The 25843-nt window shown below is 43.2% G+C and overlaps 1 protein-coding gene across 3 annotated transcripts in view; it reads right to left on the reverse strand.

Moving 5' to 3' along the window:
* Window positions 1–25843, reverse strand: part of PLCB4 (phospholipase C beta 4) — a 714891-nt gene that overhangs the window by 634899 nt on the left and 54149 nt on the right. For all 3 annotated transcript variants that reach the window (XM_033937395.1, XM_033937391.1, XM_033937393.1), the window contains exon 2: window positions 1639–1699. The gene's annotated coding sequence lies outside the window, so the exon portion shown is untranslated. The remainder of the gene's footprint in view (window positions 1–1638; window positions 1700–25843) is intronic.

Consider the following 25843-nt stretch of genomic DNA (forward strand, 5'->3'; position numbering starts at 1 on the left):
CCTAGAACAAGACCTTTTGGACATGGGAGGGGGCAGCAAAGTGATGGACTGGACACCCATACATAGCAAGACAGTAGTGGGGCACCTTACAGGGCATTACTGCAAACTTCACAAAAAGGGTGCCATATAAACATCTCACCAGAACTCTCTTATATGTCATGGTGAGCTCCCCCCAAAATACCCAAAAAAACCTACCAGACCCACCTGTCTACAATCCCAATAGCCCCAGACTACTTAAGCCACCTCTGTGCTGCTCTACTGTGCTTTCCTATGCCAGATGCTGATGTTCTGGAGGCAGGTATGTACGTTTTTATTCTGATTTTTATGGTGTGGGGGGGGGGGTCAGTGATCACCGGGGGAGTGTGTGGGGGTCTGTACTTTGTGTCTGCAGTGGTTATATGATCACTTTGGATATCTTCTGGGCACTTAGACCTGTTTTTACATGCCTAAGTTATAACGTACAAGTTCCGTCCAGGCAGCCTCATAATACTTTCAGTTATACTTGCAGTACAACTAAGTCTAGGTCAGCCCACATCCCGCCAGAACCTGCCCTGACCACTCCTTCTAAAACGCCCCTTTCAGCTCTGGGCGTACAACAGCACTGAAGAGGCCTAAGCTGTTTTTAAATATGTCTAAAACTCATTCCAGTTATCTGCACTTGGACGACTTGTCTTATTAATCGGCCAAGTGCCAATTTCAATGGGATTTTAGACGTATTTCCATTTCGATTATGAGCCCCAAACTGTTTTGAGGACTGTGTTGTGAGCAATTGCCCAAGTCCATCTTGTATCGCTTCTTGGCAGAGTGGGCGAGACCCTGTGCTTCCTTGTTTGTTCAAGTAGAACATGGTGACTTATTGAATAGCGTTTAATTGTTTTGCTGCCACTTATGCACATAAATGTCCACTTACCCATGAGTGTGCAGGTATTCTGTACATTCAAATGCGTAAATGCTACTGAAATGTGGATGTCCAGTTACACAATTACCTCCTAGATATGAATGAGGGACTGGCGCACAAGAAAGCAGAGCTCTTAAGCACATTCTCTGTTGCCACAGAGGGTGGAAGTTTTGAATATGGGCTACCGTTATGTTGGGTTATTTTACCACAAGTCAGGTCATACATGTATAAAATGAGATCCTGTGCTACAATAACCCAACTTGTGGAACAATAACTTGACACAGCTAATGTTGATAATTTCCCCCTTGAATGAGGAAAAGGTTTCCAGCAATAGTACATTTTATAAGGTCAGCATTCTGCCCACATTATAGATTTACTTTTCTTTTTTTTTTTAATACAGATTTAATAGTTACAATATCAGATGATACCAAGGAAAAAAAGGATTCTTAACATAATTTAACAGTATTTATACATACAAAACAAAATTCCTTTCAAAGCCCACAACAATGGGCACCATTTCTAATTACAAGAAGATAATAAGAAAACAAAGAAATGGTTCTTGATTCATACTTATGGATCTTAAACCCTTCCATACTACTTGGGACTTTTACCTCCTACAATTTCTCAGTTTTCATAATATCAAAACAGCAAATTAGAGACTTTAATATTGTCTACCATAAAACAAAGCAAAGAAAACAGAGTCGCAAATGAAACTGATGAATAAAATTGAAGTCACCTACGTTGTGGTCAACCTGGGATCACTTTTCCAAGATTCTCATTGTGGGGAGGCCCTTTCTTTCCCTGTAAGAGAGAAAGAAGTATATTTTTTTTCTAATTCACAAAATGATTCATTTCTCAGAACAGTAAAAGCAAATGAGAGAAAATCAAATTGTTCTTGTTAATTTTGCAAGGCAATTGTGTCAGGTTTAATTAGGATAACACATATCCTCCCAGCAAAATATACTTAACAAGCTGACAACTTAAACAGAATCTGGATGTACAAGGATTTAAAAAAATATATATTTATGTTAAAAACAAAGTAAACGAAAAAGGAAATATCTATGGCAGGTTACTTGCTTTGCCCGAGGGCCTGAAGTTTCATCACCTATTAGACCCAACCAGATCTATAACAATGGGATAATTTTATATTTTTTCTGGGGGTAAATCCTGTTTTCCCCTTGACAAAAGGTTTTTATAAAACTACTCCACAGTATCCCCCCAAATTCTATATATGGCACTTTACATTCCATGCGTAAATTGGAGCATGCACGTATTAATTGAATAATGAACTAATTAGTTATGGAATTGACTTGTTAACAAGCAATTATCAGTGTTAATGGAATTAAATTTATGTTTGCAAATTTAAGTGTGGGATCCATGCCTAAATTTTATCCCTCCCCCCCCTTTATAAAACCGCGCAAGAGGGTTTTAGTGTCAGTCGGCATGCCGAATGCTCTGTGGTGCTCCGATGGTCAAAGAGTTCCTATGAGGGTCAGAGCAGCGAAGAGCATTCAGCGTACCAGCTGACATTAAAAACCTCTTGCGCGGGTTTGTATAATGGGGGTGGTGGTATATGCTGTGCCAAAAAGGGGGCACAGAAATGGAAGAGACATGAGCAGATTAGGGGTATTCATAGGAACAAAGACTTTAGGCACAAGGATTTGCACCACATTTCTGTTGGTGCAAATGGCCCGCAAAATTTATCAAGCAGCTATATTTTGAATACTTCTAATTTAAACCAATAAATATTTTGAACAACCTAAGTAAACACTATTGCAATAGTCTAGACGACCAAAGATCAAACTCTGGACAACTATACTATGTAAAAGCCATTGGGGCTTATTTTCAAAAAAGATTGACTTACAAAAGACAGCATAAACCAGCACTTGGACGGCTTACTAGTCCAAATGTCCAAGGGCGCATTCTCAAAACAAACTTTCTAGATGTCTTTCTGGTCGTTTTGTCTCCATTGTGTCCAAATCTTAAGGGGGCATGTTAGAGGCGTGTTTTGGGTGGGCTTAGGATTTGGACACTCGGCAGGCATAATCAAATTTTTAACAAAAGGTCCTGAGCTTTTTTTTTTAGACGTTTGACACTAGACCTGTTTTAAAAGCATCTAAATGCTAAAAAGGTGGCCAACCTGACCAGATGACCACTGGAGGGATTAAGGCATGATCCCCCCCTTACTCCCCCAGAGATCCCTGATCCTCTTCCACCACTCAAAGATGTGACACCATAGTACATTTCTGCTTGCATTACAAGGGGGTGCTGAAAAGTTCTCAGCCCAAGCAACCAACTTCCTAAATTATAAGTGTTATTTTGCCACTTTAGCTGTGCCAATTTGCAGAAATAAAATTCTGTTTTGACATTGTTTCAGATCATTGATTGAACCATATCCATGCCATTCCCTTCTTGGTTGGGCTGAGAATTTTTAGCACCCCCTCCTATAGCTTCAGATGGTCACAAAGACACCATTCTAAGCCCAGAGAACAGAGGGGCACTCTAAGGGTTACTGCAGTGACATTAAAAGTCTCAGGTACAGATGTTCCTATATCTTGCTTATATTGTATGGTGAACCCTCTAAAACCTACTGTATCTACATTAAGATGACACTTACAGGTATAAGGGCTATTGTTATGGTGTACTGGTAGATACAGTAAGTTTTGGGTGGGTTTTGGAGAACTCACCACCATATAATGTAAGCAAGTTATAGGGACATCTGTATCTGGGACTTTTAATGTGAAATTCACTACAGTACTTCTTCGAAGTGCCCCTCTGCTATGCTCAGTTGTCTGAACAGTTTGATTAGAATGCAGGAAAGCTTGCTTTTCTGCGTTTTTCATCTGGACACCTTTATATATGAGAATGGCCACAAAAGATAGACATACTAAGGGTCAAAACATCTAGATAAGTTATTTAAATTTAAAAAAAAAAAAAAAGATAGATGTCTTGCAATTTTGAAAATGAACATTTGCTCTGCTGGATTTCTGCAGGAGTGTGTGGCGCAGTGTTTGGAGCTACAGCCTCAGCACCCTGGGGTTGTGGGTTCAAACACTGCGCTGCTTCTTGTGACCCTGGGCAAGTCACTCAGTCCTCCATAGCCCCAGGTACGTTAGATAGATTGTGAGCCCACTGGGACAGATAGGGAAAATGCTTGAGTACCTGATTGTAAGACCGCTTAGATAACCTTGACATCTTTTCCAAAACGTCCAAACATAGACTTAGGGCTCCTTTTATCAAGGCGCGCTACGGGGGTTAGCGCATCGGACATTTCATCACGCGCCAATACCCGCGGCAAGCCTTAAAACTAATGCCTCGTCAATGGAGGCGTTAGCGACTAGCGTGGCAGGCGGTTGAACGCACCGTATTCCACGCGTTAACCGCCTACCGCACCTTGATAAAAGGAGCCCTAAGACATCCTATCGAAAAGGCCTTTCATTGGCTCTACATTTCTAATCCTCCTCAATTTTCTCATCATAAGAAAAGTTGTGTGGGGGTGGGGGTAGGGGTTGGAGTGGGGGTGGGTGGGGAGGTTGTTATTATTATTTTTCACCAAAGCATTTATCTGTTGTTCTGAGCTTAACATGCTTGTTAGGACAAGTCTCAATATTTTCAAGCTTGATTCAAATCTAAAGTCTAGATTGGCTAACCTAAGACTATTATCATTCTAAATACCAGTTGGCTGTCCAATCATAAGAAATTTGGTCTTATTTTTATTCCTTTCAAGGAGTGGAATTTTATCCATGCTTCCAAGAGTTTCTTACAACTCGCTATTGTAAGAAAAATATCACAGTCAGAAGTAAAAATTGAGAGAAATACAAACCAGCACTCACACTCAAAGTGCTCGCCAAAAACATCATCCATGGAAGAATTAAAGCCAGCACCATATGAGTGGCAAATAACTGTGCCAAATGTCCATAGTTAAGCACAAAATAATTTAAACAAGCTAATTACCAAACATTAATTCATCTCCAAATGAAGCATTAACTTTGCCCTTCAAACATGAGATGCCAGTCAGTGCCAAACTAGCCTCTTATTCAAAGCAGAGTAAACATCCATCAAAAAACAACACCCTCCCTATTCATAGGTTTGCAAATGAAAAGAATCATGTGGCTACAACTGGTCCAGGTCTCTGCAGTCCACCTGTTAAATAATCTAAATATTTGCAATCATGTCTGTGCACCACTAGCCTCTGTCCATTGGCTTTCAATTAACTTTAAGACCCTGGTTTTGGTCAACAAAACTGTTCACAACATGATTCCAATATATGTCAATGGAACTACCAGCCTTTGTTCCTAGATGGACCCTACGATCCTGAAGCAAAAAAACAACTATACTCTCCCCCAGGACGATCCCTACATCTGGAAACAGCCCACAAGTGAGTCTATTCAAGAGGTCCTGCCAAAATTATGGAATCTATTCCCACAATCTATTAGTTCTCTAGAAGGGATATGGACCTTCAGAAAGGCTGTAAAATCTCACTTTTTCACCCAGTGACTCCCTCTAAATTACAGTTTTGATCGACTCAATACAGAATGTTCACTCATCCCTATTCTGAAGTACTAACTCCTACTTCTCTCTGTGCAAGGAACATTCTGTATGTTTGTATCTGGTATGTTCTATACTGTGTTTGGAATATTGTGACCCATTCTGGTCTCTTTTGGGAAGATAGGATAAAAAACTGAATAAATAAAATGTGCAGTAACGCAGGATCTGCCACACTCATAGCAGTGCCACACACGAGTCAAGCACTGTCATGCTATACCTGCACATTCTTTTTCTTAAAGACCCCTACAAATTGTAAGAACTCCCACCTTCTTCAACCACCCAACAAAAACTGCGACCACCCTTACCTGGGGTTGCCAGATTTCCTTTTTTTAAAAAAAGAGGACACTTGGCACCACCCTATTCCACCTCCGGCCGTATTCCATTCTGCTTCCAGCACCGCCCTGTTCTACCCTCAGTCCCACCCCCCAGCCAAACCTCCTGTTTCCTTTCCCGATGTCTGGAGACCCTCTGCACATTTGCGGACATCAACACGATGATGTCATGTGCATGTACACGAGCAAATGACATCATCATGTCAACATCTGTGCATGTAGCAACCAACAACAGTAGGAGGTAATCCCACTGTTTACAAAACTTCTTTCAGAATAACTTCTTTGTTCTATTTAAGGTCCTCAGCGGGCCACCACACACTCAAATCATTTCATTGTGTGGGGCTTTATGCTCCCATTCGTCATTGGACCCGTATATATAACATCTGTTTTTATGGAAAAATTTTTTTGTAGAAATACTAAAAGTACTTAGCTTATGGATTTGACGCTAGCCAGGAGGGTAGAAACATCAGCCACCAACATGTTTCGCCCATACAACTCTAGGGCTTTATCAAGGCACCCTCTCCCTATACAAAAGTAAAAAGACATACCTAAGTATCACTACTACCATAAAGCACGTAATCAATCAAAACTAGGTGCAAACTCTTACCGTTCATAACCGGTTTACTCCCACCATCGCGTCGTAGACGAAATGGCGGTCACGCTCGTTATCAGCTGATTTATACGTGACCCAGACGCCGACGTCCCAGGTGATCAGGGACGTCAGGGTCTGACGTCAAACTTACAGTAGCCAAATCAACATTAACTTTATATCATGTACATTGGTTAACATAGGGTGATAAACAGAAAATCCCCAAGACCCAGCCTCATATTAAGGAAGCCCACTCCAACTCGTTGTTAAGTCCATATGGGACCACCGTGTTAAGATGATAGATCCAACGTTGTTCAATATGATTAAGGGGATTGGGAGGGTAGGCTTAATCATATTGAACAACGTTGGATCTATCGTCTTAACACGGTGGTCCCATATGGACTTAACAACGAGTTGGAGTGGGCTTCCTTAATATGAGGCTGGGTCTTGGGGATTTTCTGTTTATCACCCTATGTTAACCAATGTACATGATATAAAGTTAATGTTGATTTGGCTATTGTAAGTTTGACGTCAGACCCTGACGTCCCTGATCACCTGGGACGTCGGCGTCTGGGTCACGTATAAATCAGCTGATAACGAGCGTGACCGCCATTTCGTCTACAACGCGATGGTGGGAGTAAACCGGTTATGAACGGTAAGAGTTTGCACCTAGTTTTGATTGATTACATGCTTTATGGTAGTAGTGATACTTAGGTATATGTCTTTTTACTTTTGTATAGGGAGAAGGTGCCTTGATAAAGCCCTAGAGTTGTATGGGCGAAACATGTTGGTGGCTGATGTTTCTACCCTCCCGGCTAGCGTCAAATCCATAAGCTAAGTACTTTTAGTATTTCTACAAAAAATTTTTTCCATAAAAACAGATGTTATATATACGGGTCCAATGACGAATGGGAGCATAAAGCCCCACACAATGAAATGATTTGAGTGTGTGGTGGCCCGCTGAGGACCTTAAATAGAACAAAGAAGTTATTCTGAAAGAAGTTTTGTAAACAGTGGGATTACCTCCTACTGTTGTTGGTTGCTATATGTGAATGTTCTTCTTTCAAAAGTAATTATTAGTGTGCCCAGAGTTTCATTCAACATCTGTGCATGTGCAGAGGGCCTCCAGATGCAGCCCCGAGCTCAGGGACTTCCAAAACTCAGACAAATTGCCGGGTTTTGGAAATCCCTCTGGGCAACCAGACAGTCTCTAAAAAGAGGACATGTCCAGATTTTCCCGGACATCTGGTAACCCTACCCCTACCCTACCTGGAAACCTGAGCCCCAGAAAAGCCCTCTGCCATTAAAGAGGGCAGGAAGGGCGGGAGATTGCCAAGCTCTCAACTCCGCTCACTTCCTTACAAAATTCCTGCCAAAGTCCTTGTAGCATACATCCACGCCAGCCCCCTTCCATCACATGCAAACCTACCCACTCTATGCCCTGCCACTAAATTCAATCCCACCCCTTCCCTATTTCAACATCATCTCCTAACAACCTAACCCACCCCACCCAAGCCATCCTCAGCTGTTCCACTGATGCTATCAGCTCACAGCTTATGGCTGTTAGCCCCTGTTAGCACCTCAGCCTTGATGCATTTCTAAAACTCTTCCAGATAAATTTGACTAACCTCAACATGCAAATGTAATTTCGAAAGTCTTCTGTAATATTGCTGTTTGTATAAAGTACAGTCTCTTCCTCTGTAAACCACTTTGAACTGTTTGTGGTATTGCGGTATATAAAAATAAAGTTATTATTATTATTATTATTAATAATAATAATGTCATCTGCATAGATAAAGCATTTAAAACCAGCCTGGGATGGTACAAAACCAAATGAACTAAAGTATGTTAAACAGAGTGGGTAATAACAGGAATTCCTGCAGAACTCTGCATTCTGGTTTCCATAATTCTAACTCAGATCCTTGAAATTGCACTCTATATGACCGGCTTGACAAATATCCCCTAAATCATTTCAGTACATTTCCTGTAACACCAAGTTCATAAAAAATCTGTAACAGTTGAGTAAGCAGTACAATGATATGAAAATGCAAAACAGAGGTGGGTGAAGGCTGTTATTTTAAAAGACTACTTCTCAGCCCTCTCCTGAAATCACACCAGCCAATACTTTGCATGAGATACAATTTGCATGAGATACATCTGCATATACTACATCCACTGTCTGCAAATCTCTCCTGTGTATTTTGGGGATCTTTTTCTAAAGGTTAGCCCAGGTTATCTGCCACAGGACCTATTTTATTCCTATGGGCCCTGCTACAGATACTGTAACTTGTGCTGATATTTAGTAAAAGACTCCTTTATTTTTCTGGTGTTTATTGTTTCTAACTATTAATAAAAAATTATATATATATATAAAATCATACATAACACACACCCAAGCAAATGGTCTGGATTTGTACACCTAAAATATCTGTACATTTATTTTTGATCAAAGCCTTTAAATCTCTATGGGCTTTGAGGCGGTTACCGCGAAGCAGCCGCTAGTGCAGCTTTGTAAAACAGGCCCTAAGGGGCTCATAATCAAAAGAAAAAAAGTCTAAAAACTGGCCTAAATGGCTACTTGGACGATCAAAAAGCCTGATTGTCCAAGTGCCCATAATCAAAGCTGGTTTTAGACATATCTAAAACCAGCTTAGGCCTTTCCCCTGCCTCTAAACCAGTGGTCTGAAACACTCTTTATAGTTTATAAATCTTAACTTTTGGCTATATCTTAATAATAATTGTAATTTATAGCTAAAGAGACATATGATCAAGAAACTGTTTTATTTTACTTTTGTGATTATGATAAACATACCGAGGGCCTCAAAATAGTACCTGGCGGGCCACATGTGACCCCCGGGCCGCGAGTTTGAGACCACTGCTCTAAACGCACAGAGAGAAAAGAGGCGTTTTTAGAGGAGGGGAAAGGGCGGGCGGTGGGCGGGAGGTGGGCCGACCTAGACCTAGGCGTACAGCAGGTATAATCAAAACTTTAGGCAGGTTGCCTAGTCGGCACTTATACGTTTTGACTTAGATGAAGTCAAAACAGGTCTAAGTGCCGAAAATGGGCCGCTGAGCTGATCGTGGCTGCTGTGATCAGCTCAGCGGCCAAAGCAACCTGCCTACCCTACAGTAATGATCGTGGCAGGAGAGATGCCTCATCTCTCCTACCACGATACCATCACTCCTCTACCCAAACTGCCGCGACCCGCAGCAGGAGAGATGCCCTATGTGGCAGTTCAGGTAGAGGAGTGATGGCATCGCAGTAGGGGAGATGAGGCATCTCTCCTGCCACGATACATCACATCCCCCCCCCCGACAACATCGGGGCATGAGGGAGCCCAAGCCCTCCTGCCCCGTGATCTCCAACCCCCTCCCCCCCTCCCCCCGATTACGTTCAGGGCAGGAGGGAGCACAAGCCCTCCTGCCCCGCGATCTCTAATTCCCCCCCTCAGAGTCTGATGGGGCCAGGAGGGAGCCCAAGCCCTCCTGGCCTCTCGCCCCCCACCCCCTACAAGATCGGGCAGGAGGGAGCCCAACCCCTCCTGCCCAGGTGGACCCCAGGCACTCCTGCCCTCGACACAACCCCCCCAACGACTGCCCCCCCGAACCCCTGATCGGCCCCCCTTGACCCGCAACCCCCCGCAGACCCCAAATCCCCCCACCCCCAATCCCACCCCCCCATACCTGTTAAATGTTGGCCGGAAGGACGGGTGCCAAGCCCGCCTGTCCGGCAGGCCAGCTGGCTCCAGAATGGGGCCGGATTGGCCCAGGCGGCTGAAGCCCCACCCACAGGTGGGGCCTAAGGCGCCTGGGCCAACCAGAATAGGCCCGGGAGCCTTAGGCCCCTCCTGTGGGCGGGACCTTAGGCACATGGGCCCAACAGGAGGGGCCTAAGACTCCCGGGCCTATTCTGGTTGGCCCAGGCGCCTTAGGCCCCAACTGTGGGTGGGGTTTCAGCCGCCTGGGCCAATCCGGCCTCATTCCGGTGCCGGCTGGCCTGCCGGATGGGCGGGCTTGGCACCCATCCGCCCGGCCAACATTTAACAGATATAGGGGGTGGGATTGGGGGTTGGGGGGCATGGGGTCAGCGGGGGGGGTCGTGGGTCAAAGGGGTGGCCGATCGGGAGTTCGGGGGGGCGGTCGTTGGGGGGGTTGTGTCGAGGGCAGGAGGGCCTGGGATCCCTCCTGCCCGTATTGTAGTGGGGGGTGGAGGGTAGGGGGTCCGCCTGGGCAGGAGGGGTTGGGCTCCCTCCTGCCCAATCTTGTAGGGGGTGGGGGGCGAGCGGCCAGGAGGGCCCCATCAGACTCGGAGGGGGGGTTTAGAGATCGCGGGGCAGGAGGGTTTGGGCTCTCTCCTGCCCTGAACGTAATCGGGGGGGGGGGCACGGGGCAGGAGGGCTTGGGCTCCCTCCTGGCCATTGGACTCGGCAGTGGGGGATTAGAGATCGCGGGGCAAGTGGGCTTGGACTCCCTCTTGCCCCGATGTCGTTGGGGAGGTCGGGAGTGCCGCTGGGCAAGAGGGCTTGGACTCCCTCTTGCCCCGATCTTCATTGGGGGTTCGGGGGTGCCGCGAGGCAAGAGGGTTTGGGCTCCCTCTTGCCCCGATGTCGTCGGGGAGGTCAAGGGTGTCGCGGGGCAAGAGGGCTTGGACTCCCTCTTGCCCCGATGTCGTGGGGGGGGGGTTGGATTCTGTAACCGGTGTTGTTTTTGACAGACACCGGTTACAGAATCCAGCTTTTAGGCGAAGGACTGGCTTCTCCTTTGCCTAAAAGCCCTTGTGTTGGACGTTTGGGGCTTAGGTGTTTTTTAGGTTCATTATGGGGTATAAGTTTAGACCAGGGCTCTCAAAGTCCCTCCTTGAAGGCTGCAATCCAGTCGGGTTTTCAGGATTTCCCCAATGAATATGCATGAGATCTATGTGCATGCACTGCTTTCAATGCATATTCAATGGGGAAATCCTGAAAACCCGACTGGATTGCGGCCCTCGAGGAGGGACTTTGAGATCCCTGGTTTAGACATAGTGTGGTGGTCTGGGCATTTAAACAGCTGAACGTAGAGGCAGGCCATTATAAAAAAAAACCTCCTTTTGGACTTTTTTTTTTGATTATGGACATTTTCCCTGCTTCTACTTTCAACATTTAAGGCCTTAGGCCAAAAGGAGACTTAGACGTTTTTTTTAATTATGCCCCTCCACGTGTTTTTATATTTATTTATTTAACCTGTCCTCCCAAAGGAGTCCAGAATGGGTTACAAAGGTACATTTATAGTATAGATAGGACAAAATTAAGCGAAAAACATATTAGGCAGACATAGCTTGGAAGAATTTGCAGCATTCATAGAAGATATTACATGACATAGCATAGTTTTAGAGCAGCATTCGCTGTATTAACAGAACAGAACATAAAGGTACTAAAGCTTTAGTGTTGTAAGAGAGTACATGTTTGGTGATTGGCAGTTAAGTTCCCATGAGTAGCGTCGGTCATTAAGGAGCTGGATTAGCAAAGAGGAAGGTTTTCACGGCCTTCCTAAAGTTCCATAGTCTGTCTAGCGATCTAATGGATGTAGGGATGATGTGCCAAAATGTGGTTATAAACTGTGAATAAGAGAGTTTGCAGGCTGTTTCAGTTATGAATGAGTGGCCAGGTAGTAATGTGAGCTGTCTCTTTGCTTGAGGTCTCAGTGATCTGTTTAGGATGTAAATTTGTAGTTTTGCTGTCATGTAGTTCGGTATCATCTTGTGGAAGGTCTTGAAGGCTAGAACCAAGGCTTTAAAGGCGCAGCGTTTTTGGATAGGTAACCGATGCATGGATGTTAATGCTGGTGTGACATGGTCTCGGAAGCTCAGATTTTTCAGGAATCGGATAGCTGCATTTTGCACACTTTGGAGACAGGAAAGATTTTTTTGCGGATAGTAGTGCTTTGCAATAATCTAAACAGGATAACACAAATGCATGCAGTTGTTGGACAAAATCGATTTCTGAAAAGTAAGCACGGATGCACTTGAGTTGACGGAGGTAGTAGAAGGATGAAGACACTAAGTTGGATATGTGATCTGAGGGTGATAGAATTGAGTCGAGGATCACTCCTAGGCTGTGGACGTTATCTTTGGCAGTAAGGGTGTCATTTCCCCAGGATAAGGATGGGTGTGGGTATCTGCAGGTGTCTTTGTGTATCCAGAGAAGTTTAGTCTTTGAGGCATTAAGTTGTAGTTTATTTGCAGTCATCCAGTTCTTTATTTTGGTTAGGCAGTTATGGAGTTTTTTTGGTTTGTGCGCCTCGGTGTTGACCTAGAGGAAGGTATAGTGCTGTATCATCCACGAACAAGTAGATTTTGATTTGGTATTATTCTGCGATTTCAAGTACTGGTTTGATAAAAAGGTTAAAGAGGAGTGGGGATAACAATGCACCGTGGGTCCCATAAATTGCAAAAACAGATCAGGCTTAGATGGCTACTCCAGTAGTTGGGAAGTAGGACCAGTGCCGGGCAGAATTCTACTGGCTTTGCCCCAAAACTGGCAAGGAGAGACAGAGATTAATGAAGTGGAACCTGTGCAGCTTGCCTGATTCAACTCTGGCCACATAATTGGGTAGACTGGATGGATGGTGCATATCTTTATTTGCCGACATTTGCTATGTTATATAACATATCTAAATAAATAGCATAGTATGCAAATATGTCATTGTACAAAATTATTTTGCAAAAAAAAAAAATGGCCACAAGAAAAATGAGTAAACAAAAAAAATTCATAAACAGTTCCAGAATTATAGTTTAAATATCTAGCAAACTGCAGGAAAACTTGAATAGAAATAAAAAGGGACATTTTCGATAGGACATCTGAGTGTGGATGTTTTGGGATATATCTAAAAATACAGAAGAAAAAAATTTTCATTTTCAAAAACATAAGACATCTATCTTTTTTGTTCAAAAATGACCTGTTAGACGCCTTGAGATAGCAAAACATCTTTTTTTCTAAAAATAACCTGCTAGACTTCTTGATCGAGAGATTCGGGGTGGCAGGCAAGAGAAATCCGAGAACTAGCAGGGCGATGATTCAGGCAGAGCAGGCAGCAAAGATCAGGAAAGAACATCAGGATGGCAGGCAGGAGAGATTTGGGTCAGCATAGAGCAGGGTCGGCAGAGAGCAGGGCTGTGAGCAGGGCTTCTATGGAGCAGGAGAGCAAGAAAGACGTTTGCGACTGGTCCCCAGCAATCGCTTTTTCCGAGCCCAGTCGAATTTGAAAAAATGGATAGTGAATCGCATCCCTGCCTATTTTGCATGCAGTTCCCCTCATTTACATGCGCAGATCGAAAGTGGGTCGCTAAACAGGTTAGTGAACTATGTTTGGGATCAATTGGGTCGCAAAGGGCTCGCAAACCGAATCTAGCCCTAAATTTGCATGCACAATTTGGGAGTTAAAGGGTAATTCTTTTTTTATTGGTGCTTCAGTCATTTCCTCCCCCAACTTTTTCTTCCTCTCTCCCTGCCCTTTCTTTCTCCCTGCCTCCCTTTCTTTTTCTTCTCTCTTCATGCCCCCTTTCTTTCTTTCTGTTTCCCTTCTTTCCTTCTGTCTCTCTGCCTGCCCCTTTTCTTTCTTTCTCCCTGCCCTCCCCAAGCTACTGCCGCCGCCATCAGGGAACAGGCCCCCAAGCCACCGCCACCCCAAGCTCTCCCTGCTTCCCTGCGTCGGGCCGACTAGCATTCCTCTCCCCGACGTCAATTCTGCTGTCGGAGAGGAAGTTCTGAGCCAGCCAGGCAGCGATTGGCCCGGTAGATTGTGAAGGCAATGTGAGTCTATCATGGAGCCGTGGATGGGCTCCGCGATCTTTGCCTTGGCGATCTACCAGTCGATCGCAATTGACCTATTGGGCATCCCTGGTCTAAGCGGTGCCTATCTCTTAAGTGTCACTTTATAGAATTTACCCCTTAGCTTGTGAACTGGATGCTTGCTTAGTATAAATCATTTTTATTAAATAAATAAAATAATACAGTGTACAATATATAAATGAGTGAGTACAATCATGTATAACATATAAATATAAATACAAAAGTATACAATTCATAGAGTAATGAAATAAACTATCGGCCTCTTTTACAAATCCGTGCTAGCAGCTGCCGCGGAGCAACAGCCCCAAAGCCCTTTAAATCTCTATGGGCTTCGGGGCTGTTAGCGCAGCACAACCCCTAGCGCGGCTTTGTAAAAGAGGCCGTATATTTCAAATACAATTATAATAAAAGAAAGACTATTTAACTAATTTCCCTCTCTCAAACCCCCACCCATCCATTCCCCTTCCCAAGAATGCATAAAAATAATAATAATAAAAATAATAATTTAAAATTTAAAAAATTAAGATTTACTCAATAAAACATGACTTCGAGCAGCAGGTGTCAATGTATTTATAAAAGGTTGCCAAATTATGAGAAATAGTCTTCCCTGCTTCATTTCCCAATCAGAAACAAACATAGCCTCCATACATACAAGGTGCAACATACGAGCTCTCCATTGACCATAAGTCGGACCTGCAGATTGTATCATCTGGATGCTTGCTTAACTCTCCTTAATCATAACTGCCAAGCTGCCTACATGGATCACATTTCGCAAAAGGTTGCTTTAGGGAGACCGTCTACACAAAACATTGAAAAGCATACCTTGCAAGGAGCTATAGTTAGTAACTGGGTGTCAGGTCAAAAGCACGCCGGGACAAAGGCGCGTGCAGACAATTGAGCGCAGCGTGGAGGCACACACCACAGAAAATTACAGTTTTTACGGCTCCGACGGAGGGGCGTGGGGGGAACCACCCCACTTTACTTAATAGAGATTGCGCCGCGTTGTGGGCGGTATGGGGGTTATAACCCCCCACATTTTACTGAAAACTTCACTTTTTCCCTGTTTTTAGGGAAAAAGTTAAGTTTACAGTAAAATTTGGAGGGTTACAACCCCTCAAACCCCCCACAACGCCGGCGCGATCTCTATTAAGTAAACTGGGGGGCTCCCCAACAAAAACCCCCGTCGAAGCCCCTAAAAACTGTAATTTTCTTTGGCGCGCACCTCCGTCTTGCGCTCAGTTGTCGGCGCACGCCTTTGTCTTTCGCCGAGTTGTCTATGAACCTAGTAACTGGATCTGCCTGCCCTGAAGATTCTTTGAAGTTGAGCATTCTTCTGGTGTTTTGTGTGGATAACCTCTCTGAAGCGGCCTTTTGCAAAATATGGTCTAAGTTTGGGACCTGGTATTTTATGATTAAGGAGAATTAAGCAAGCACCCAAATCACAAATTAAGGTAGTGTTTCATTTCTATTCGAGCTTTACTGCAGTTTAGATCTATAAACTATAAACTCTGTGATTGCTGTTTTTTAAATTAGGTTCAGTTGGTTTTAATTCTCTCTGTGAGATTGTATTTTAGTGTTAAACTTTTTAATTTCTTTCTCCAGATAAATTTTGTTGATACCTCTTGGTTTTTATGGTTTCACCTTTATATTTCACTAGTAACACACATGTGATACAATACAGGCATTTAATTACGTACTTGAAAGGTATTCGTACAAGCAAATCTTTCAGAAACAGAGAAATGGTAGTACTAGAGCAGTGGTCTCAAACTCGCAGTCCGGGGACCATATGTGACCCGCCAGGTACTATTTTGAGGCCCTCGGTATGTTTATCATAATCACAAAAGTAAAATAAAACAGTTTCTTGATCATATGTCTCTTTATCTATAAATTACAATATTATTAAGACTTAGCCAATAGGAAAGATTTATAAACTATAAAGAGTTTTACCTCATGCAAAATTGTCATTTCTTTAATAAGACATTAACTATTTTTTCTGAGGCCATCCAAATACCTACAAATCCAAAATGTGGCCCTGGAAAGGGTTTGGGTTTGAGTTTGAGACCACTGTACTAGAGGGTATAAATTCAGATTGTATGGTTGTACACTAAGGAGTAATCAGGAAATAATTTTCATGGAGGAGATAGTGGAAGCTTGGAATACCCTCCCAGGGCAGATGGTGAGGACAATAACAATGAGAGAATTAAAAAACACACGGAATACACACAGAATGCCTATGTAGAAAACGCATGGAATCAAAGCAAAATTAAATGATCTGTATTCTTTAAACAGCAGCAGGTACAACTCTGGCTACCTTGATTACAGACTGGATGGATCATACTAATCTTCATCAGCTGTCATTTGGTATAATAGTTTGTTCTTGTTTGGTTTTCTAAATTTTTATTGTCCCGATCTTATTCGGTTAATATTGATGGTAATATTTCTAATTTCTGGCAACCTCCTTGCGGAGTTCCCCAGGGCTCTCGCTTTCCCCAATTTTGTTCAATCTTTATATGACAGCTTTCAATATTTATAAGCTGTCAGCGTGGGAAACGCTTTTTACTTATGTGGATGACATTTTTATACTAATTGAGATTGACCCAAATATTACCAATTTAACTTTTAAAATAAATCACTGTATCTCTAAAGCTAAATGCAGCTACAACTAAACTTCTGTGCCTAGACCCAAATTTGGATCATTTTCCTTCCACTATACTTTTGGGTTCTGGAGCCTCCCTACAAATTGAGTTCTCCCCTAAGATTTTGGGAATACTTTTTGATTCTTCTCTTACTTTTAAGGATCAAATAAACTTTCTGGTTAAGAAATGTTTTTTCAACTTACGAATGTTGAAGAAGGTCAGATCTCTTTTCCATCAACGTCATTTTTCTGTTTTGGTCCAATCTATTCTATTATCCCGGTTAAATTATTGTAACACCATTTATCTTGGAATCACTAAGAACTGCCTTCAAAGACTACAACTGATTCGAATATCACCGCGAAGTTGATCTATGGAAAGAGCAAATTTGACCATGTGATTCCTTTGGTTTTCTCTCTCCATTGGCTCTCGGTTTATTTTAGAATTCAGTTTAAGTGTTTATGTATTGTTTTTAAGATTGTACATGGTATCTTTGCTCCTCTTGTTCCTCTGCTATGGAATGTTTATAGATTTTCATATACGAGAGGTATTCATTGATTTAAACTTTCTCGACCTTCTAGGAAAGGAATTCAAGGACTTAAAAATTTTAGCAGCTCTCTGGCGTTTAAATTTCCCCAATTATGGAATGAACTTCCCCTAATTTTGAGGTGTCCCAGTTCCTTCCAACTCTTCCATAAACTTCTAAAAACTTTTTTATTTGCTAAATATTTTGAAAACTAACTCTCTTGTATTTCAGTTTACTTTATTTTTTTAATTTATTGTTAACCACGTTGAGCTTCCTTTAGTTGACAACCCGGTATATAAAGTTGTTTTAGTTTAGTTTAGTTAGCGATAGAACCTGCTGTTAATGCCCAATTATCAATGGCTAGATTTACTGCTCTTGAGCACTTTAAGGCTGTTAATATACAATATGTCAGTGGTCTTCATTATTTTTTTTTTAAGCTGGAGCCACTTTGGATTTTAATGAACTAAAGGAGAGCCGCCAAACATTTTCTCATGTGGGGCCATGACACTGTTGGCTGACCGGAGTGTGTCAGTGACATCCATTCCCGCCAGCTCAATCTCAAACTTCAGTGGAAGTAGTGGCGTAGCGAGGGTGAGAGGCACCTGGGGCAGTGGTGCCCATCCCCTGCCCTCTTCTCTGCTCCCCTTCCCCATCCTCTCCTTCCCCAAACCCTCCTGCTGTGTGTGTGCTGGCCCCTTCCTTTCCCCTATACCTCTATCGTTCTGGATGTGAGCAGCCATCCCAACCTGCTGCTTGCACCAGTGTCGGCTCTTCCTCTGAAGTCACTTCCTAGGTGCGAGTCCAGGAAGTAACATCAGAGGAAGAGCCAACGCTGGTGAAAACAGCAGGTTGGGGTGGCTGCTCATGCCCAGAACATTAAAGAGGTGCAGGAGAAGGGAAGGGGTAGTGGGGGGTGGGGGGAACAGAGAGGAGGACGGGAGCTAGCGCTCCCACCAAGACGATGCCTGGGGCAGACTGCCCCCTCCCTTACTACGCCATTGAATGGGAGTATCCTGAAGGTTGAGAGCATATCCAAATGCATTCTCATTTGTCTACTTAAATATACCTTGTCCTTCATGAATGAGGTTCTTTCCCCATCCACATTCCCCTTTCTGTCCTAAGCCTGGGTAAACAGACGGAGTAGTAGAAAAAAAAACCCAGAAAGACTGGGGGGGGGGGGCACCGAAGACGTTTCCAGTGCCCACCACTGGACCTCAGGCCTTGACTGAACAACAGGTCTGCATGCACAAGAGACCCATGATATATAATGCACGTTGATGCACATTGTATAGCAACATGGTTGTGCCCAGTGGCGTAGAAAGGGGGGTTCAGATGGGGCATACTGCCCCGGGCATGGTCTTACTAAGGGCGCAGCACCCCTCTTCCTCTCCACCCCTCCCCTGCTCCTCTCCTTGCCACGCACGTGCACCCCTTGCCTTTCCCCGTACCATTTTTACTTCCCCGGTGCGAGGTTGCTGCCCACATTGGCATCGGCGTTCTCTCTGATGTCACTTCCAGGACCCATGCCTAGGAAGTGATGTCAAAGGGTGAGCTGACACTGACGTGTGCATGCTGTTCACATCGGAAAAGTTAAAAAGGTACGGGGAGAGGGAAGGGGGCATGCGCATAATGGGGGGTTGGGATGGGTGGGCAGGGGAGGGGCACCACCGCCCCTGGCACTGCTCACCCTTACTACGCCACTGGTTATGCCTTTCAGCAAGTCTAGCCCTAAAGGTCTAATGCCCTTTTCTATACCAGGCATTACATTTCCAGAAAATGTACATGCTAAAAATTAACATATTAACACACACTAAGGGCCTAATTCTGGAAACAGCACTTGCCACGGTAGGCATCTATAAAATGGGTACCTACTGCATGTCAATCACAGGTAGACACCACATCCAGAATCAAGTCTATTTTTCAGACAGACATCTTAAATGTAGGCCAGTGTTTTACAGACCTACATTTAAGGTCTATGGAAGCGCCTAGGCACGCCTATGGAAGCCCAAGGCCACTTCAGGTGTAATCCACATCTATGCTGGTCTTAGGAATCCGTAGGCGTGCCTAGGCGCTTCCATTGGTGTGAGACAGATTACTTCATTGTAGGCGTCCTTCGCCGCACCAATTTAAAAAAAATGTGCATCCTAATTGGTCCATTAGATGGCGGTAGGACATCTATCTTTTGAGAATCAGCCCATAATGGCATATTATAATGTAGCTAGTCTTGGAATATCCCCTTGCCAATCTAGGATATCTGCAACAAATGTGCATTAGATTGATTTGTATGAAATGGGAGTCACTGCATGCATATCTGTCTCATGACTATTCACTGTGAATATCCTAAAAACCAGATTGGCTGGGTGTATTCCAGGACTGGCTTGAGAACACAAACTTAGTGCACAATTGTTCTATTTGTGTTGTGACCTGGTTTATGTAGTGTGTCATTTCACTGTAGTGTTTCAGGTTTTATAAACTTGCCAGACTGCCATAAGTGAAAATGTGTCCTATGCTATCTAAATACAACAATTTTGCAAATGCTCTTTCTACTGCTGTCTACCAATAATGGCATAATCAACTTGAGAGGGAAAACAACCTATCTAATTATATTCTTTTGTAGTCACAGCAGTCGTACAAGTAGGGTTTTTGTTTTTTTATGATTTCACTGCTTTTGGCAGACATACCAAACCACAGAAATATATCTTTTTCCTGGCATCACCGTTCAGCAATCTTGAACGCAAAACTAGACATTATTGCTGTCTTTCCTCTAGCAGTTAGTGCAGAGTAGGAAATATGATTCCCAATTAAAAGAATCCATTTGCTCCATTCATTTTGCTCTGTTATAACAAGGCTAACTGTAGAATAAAAATATCTTCAGGGACTACCACTGAAATAAGTTCATTGCCTTTCACTAAATAAGAGGATAGAAACATAGAAAGATGACGGCAGAAAAGGGCCATAGCCCATCAAGTCTGCCCACTCTATTAACCCTCCCCAATCTACCCCCCAAGGGGTCACTCACAGGTGGCATCACCTCTACACTGCCCTCGTAGAGATCCAACGTGGGCATCCCATTTTTTCTTAAAATCTTGTATGCTGCTGGCCATGATCACTTTCTCCGGGAGTTCGTTCCAATGGTCTACCACTCTTTCAGTGAAGAAGTACTTCCTGGTATCCCCATGAAATTTCCTGCCCCTGATGCTTAGCGGATGTCCTCTTGTGGTCGAAGGACCCTTGAGAAAGAAAATGTTGTCTTCCACCTCTATGCAGCCAGTGATGTACTTAAATGTCTCAATCATGTCTCCCCTCTCCCTACGCTCTTCGAGAGAGTATAGCCGCAATCTGTGCAGCCTGTCCTCGTATGAGAAATCCTTAAGCCCCAACATCATCCTAGTGGCCATGCGCTGAACCGACTCAACTCTCAGTACGTCCTTACGGTAGTGTGGCCTCCAGAATTGCACACAGTACTCCAGATGAGGTCTCACCATGGTTCCGTACAATCGCATTATGACCTCCGGCTTCCGGCTAACAAAGCTTCTACGGATACAACCCAGCATTTGTCTAGCCTTGGATGTAGCCTTTTCCACTTGGATGGCTGTTTTCATGTCTCTACTAATGATCACCCCTAAATCCCGCTCTGCTGCCGTCTTAGCCAAGGTCTCGCCGTTCAGTGTGTATGTTCTGCACGGATTATTGTTGCCAAGGTGCATGATTTTGCATTTTTTCGCTTTGAAGCCCAGCTGCCAGGTCGTAGACCAATGTTCAAGTAAAAGCAGGTCTTGCTTCATGCTGTCGGACAAATAATTTTTACTTACATTGCTACATAGTTTGGCGGCGTCGGCGAACAATGCTATCTTACCTTGAAGCCCCTGCGTCAGGTCTCTTATGAATATATTGAAAAGGATCGGTCCCAGGACCGAGCCCTGCGGCACTCCACTGGTAACCCTCAACATTTTAGAGAGGGCACCATTAACCAACACTCTCTGAAATCGACCACTTAACCAGTCATTGACCCATTGAGTTAGTGAGGATCTCTTCTTGTCATAAGGAATATTATACAGCTTCTTCTGAGCACCTTTCCACAAGGCCTATGAGTAGGTACTGTCTTCTATCCTACTAATAATAATTTACAAATAAAATCATAAGGCCACTTTTCAAACCAGGTGTTTACACAGAGTATGGACCAAATTCTAGAAATCGTACCAAAAAATCGGTGACAAAAAACTGAGCACTAAAGTGACGCTTTGAGTTGGGTGGCGTTTATAGAAAGTGGGAGGAGAGTGTGGCACAGTAGTTAGAGCTACAACCTCAGCACCCTGCCATGCCATTCCTTGTGACGCTGGGCCAGTCACTTAAACCCCCCCATTGCCCCAGGAACATTAGATAGATTGTGAGCCCACCGGGACAGACAGGGAAAAATGCTTGATTACCTGAATAAATTCATGTAAATCATTCTGAGCTCTCCTGGGAGAATGGTATTGAAAAATGAATGAATAAATAAATAAGAACAGCAATTAGCACCAAGATTCCTACCTAACTTTTTGGCGTGAGGATTTGCACCAATTGAACCCTGGAAGAAACACTTGTACCTAAATTAGGCATGGATCAGGTATATTCTATAACAGTGTGTGCAAATTCTTGGAATGCCCGTGATCCGACCATGCCCCTCCCATGGTCACACCCCCTTTTCAGATCCATGTGTAAGAATTTATGTGTGCATCTTCATACAATAGTGTCTAGCAAGATGCGCCTATATACTCTTAAGTGTTGCCAATTTGCATTGATACTTGATTGTTAGTACCCAATTATCAGCACTAATTGTCTCATTAAGCAATTACATTGCGTACACAATTTGTGAGCAGAATTTTGAGCTCTATATATAGAAATAGGGGGTATATCTGTATATTCAGCTGAAAATGTGCACCTAATCTATGTGCATGGGCTTAGGGTTGCTAGATTTTTCAATCGGAAATTCTGGACCCTTAGACCCGCCCCTAGGCCCGCCTAGTTCCAGTCATCCCTACCCTGTAATGCCCTAATCTTGCCCCCCCCTCCCACTCTAGACCCCCCTCCCACACACACTGCCTACTCTTGTCGGATAGGGAGGAAGTCCAATTTGGGGAGAACATATGAATTGCCGCTGCTGGGTCAGGCCAGTGGTCCATCATGCCCAGCAGTTCGCACTCACGGCAATCCTTAGGTCAAAGACCAGTGCCCTAACTGAGACTAGCTTTACCTGCGTATGTTCCGGTTCAACAGGAAGTTATCTAACTTTGTCTTGAACCCCTGGAGGGTTTTCCCCTATAACAGCCTCCGGAAGAGTGTTCCAGTTTTCTACCACTCTCTGGGTGAAGAACTTCCTTACGTTTGTACAGAATCTATCCCCTTTTAACTTTAGAGAGTGCCCTCTCGTTCTCTCTACCTTGAAGAGGGTGAACAACCTGCCTTTATCTACTAAGTCTATTCCCTTTAGTATCTTGAATGGTTCTATCATGTCCCCTCTCAGTCTCCTCTTTTCAAGGGAGAAGAGGCCCAGTTTCTCTAATCTTTCGCTGTACGACAACTCCTCCAGCCCCTTAACCATTTTAGTTGCTCTTCTTTAGACCCTTTCGTGTAGTACTGTGTCCTTCTTCAAGTACGGCAACCAGTGCTGGACACAGTATTCCAAGGGGGGCGTACCATGGCCCGGTACAGCGGCATGATAACCTTCTCCGATCTGTTCATGATCCCCTTCTTAATTATTCCAAGCATTCTGTTTGCCTTTTACGCCGCCGCCACACATTGCGCAGACGGCTTCATCGACTTGTCGACCAGTACTCCCAAGTCTCTTTCCTGGGGGGTCTCTCCAAGTACCGCACCGGACATCTTGTATTCATCTATATAAGATTTTTGTTACCAACATGCATCACCTTACAAAGTGCCGGGTTTTGAAAAGCCGGCTGAACCCCCGGACATGTCTTATAAAGGAGGACATGTCTGGGAAAATCCAAACATCTGGTAACCCTAAATGGGCTGTATGTACTATATTATACCTAGCTTTGGGACATCCAGCTCAAATGCTAGACATACATGTAGGTGTTTGATATCTGCACTTATAGATCTACAGTAGGTACACAGCGTGCCTCATCTTTTTTGCACACATAAACTAAGTGCACAACAGACAATATACCTAGTTTTATATGTGTGGCTTCACTGAAAAGGAAACGTAAGCAGCATTAAAACATTTAGCACAACACTGAACTTTTTTTTTTTAATATTCTTTATTGTCTTACAAACTTTGCGAAGCCATGGCACACCTGAGATTATAAATCATTTATCTTCCATTTTAAACCATATTGGACAGTGGATGATGAATTTTAAATTAAAACTTAATCCTGATAAAACTAAGATTTTTCTAGCAACTCCCAATGACAAAATTAAGGAAGCATCGATATTCTTGAATAGTCAAGATTTCCCTATAGTTGATGCAATAAAAATTTTGGATGTGACGTTGGATCGACATCTTACTTTAGAAGAACATACTGATCAATTAGTTAAAAAATGTTTTTTGGTTTTATGGAAACTTCGAATCATAAAAAAATATTTTGATGCATTTTCATTCTGTTTCTTGGTTCAGTCTTCCATACTAAGTATGCTGGACTATTGTAATATTATTTATATTGGAACTTGCAAGAAAACCCTTAATAGACATCGAGTTGTTCAAAACTCAGCAGTTTGACTGATTTTTGATTTGGAAAAATGGGAACATATTAGTCCTTATTTTAAAAAATTGTATTGGCTGCCAATTGAGGCAAGAGTTTTATTTAAATTTAAATTTATTTGTATCTGTTTTAAATCACTATTTGGTATGGCACCAACAGATCCACACGTTTAATTCATCTGTTCACTTTTCCAACAGTAAAAGCTTGTAGGTATAAAAGATTTTTTGATAGAACCCTTGCTTTTCAAGCTGGCAGAATGAATGACTGGTTGGGCAATATCTTTATGCATTCACCTTCTTATCTTACTTTTAGAAAATTAGTAAAAACCCAGCTATTTGATCGATTTATAATTTGAAGGCTTATTGTTTTAACTTTTTAACTCATTTTAATTCTTTTTTTAATATTGTATTTCATATGATATGTATCTTTCTATTGCTTGTCCAGTATTTCTTGTTGTAAATCACCTCAAACTATTATGGCTTAGGTGGTATATAAGATTAAAATTATTATTATTATTATTTTTAAAAAGCCAATACAAAGTGCAACAGATAAACAAACAACTGATACAATAAACAGCACTCATTACCATCAAATGATAAAATAAGTACATATCATCTCCCCCCACCACCCTCCCTTCCTGGATGTGTATAACATTAAATCAGAAATCAAAGGGTTCTACTAATAATCAAGTCACACAAAATTTTGTTAATTGATCCCGTCTAAGTGTTGTTTGAAAATCCACATTTCAGTGTTTCTGCTTGGGCTGCAGATTTGAATCTAACATAGATCACTGGCTAGCTTCCAGCTGCCAGATGTATAGAAACCCTAGACCAGTGAGTATTAGTTTGCTGAGAAATTATGTGTTTTAATGCCTGCAAGAGAAGGAAGTTTCTAGGTTAAGTTGTGAGCATTTTAGAGCTTGTAAGTAAAGAAACCTTGTAAATTAAATTAATTCAGTGTGTATGGAACAGTAAAAGCATTAATATAAATGGGTATGTTTTTGCTATGAAAAGATATGAGAGAGATATTCCAATAAGGTAGCGATAGCATTGTTTATCATCTATAACATGCATTTTCTATAGATGACAGGGATGGCATCATCATATGTTGCCAAGATAGAACAGCTCACCCAGAGCTTACAACTGAATGTATAGTTCTGGGCACACAGCAGTCCCCTTAGCAAGCAATTAGCTCCATAGCTCAAGAAAATAATGCAGCTCTTGGGAAGGTGGAAGCTATTGTTGGTCTGATCAATCCTGCGTCCTATGGAAAACAGAGAGAAACAGTGGGTCAGTCAGGCCATGGAGGGGCATACTGCACAAGAGAAAGGGAGTTTGCAGTCTCACTTCCTCCCAGCAAAGGGATATCCAGTTCTGAAGAAGATTCTACAGAGAGGGTTGGACCAGAGCGCTTTATATGGTTTACACCAGGGATGTCCAACCTGCGGCCCAGTGAAGCATTTTAGGCGGCCCCGGTCGATGGCGTAGTGTTTTCCTCTGCTGCCCCCGGGTGTTTACCATCTTGCTGGCTCCCTCCTCTGTCTTGCTGCTGCGTTTGCGCGGACCCAGAAACATCTTTTTCGGCCAATGCGGCCCAGGGAAGCCAAAAGGTTGGACACCCCTGACGTTTAGATGAGATGGACTGGGACATCCATGAATAAAACAGGAACAGTGCGTCTAAAGTGAGGACCTAATTGGTTTATGAGCCAGATGACTTGACATGGGTAAAGAGCAGGGGTGGCTAGTATTTGGAAGTTAAAATGCTGCGATTACTGCACACTAATGGGCTAATCC

The sequence above is a fragment of the Geotrypetes seraphini genome, chromosome 3 (assembly GCF_902459505.1).
Source record: "Geotrypetes seraphini chromosome 3, aGeoSer1.1, whole genome shotgun sequence".
Lineage (NCBI taxonomy): Eukaryota > Metazoa > Chordata > Amphibia > Gymnophiona > Dermophiidae > Geotrypetes > Geotrypetes seraphini.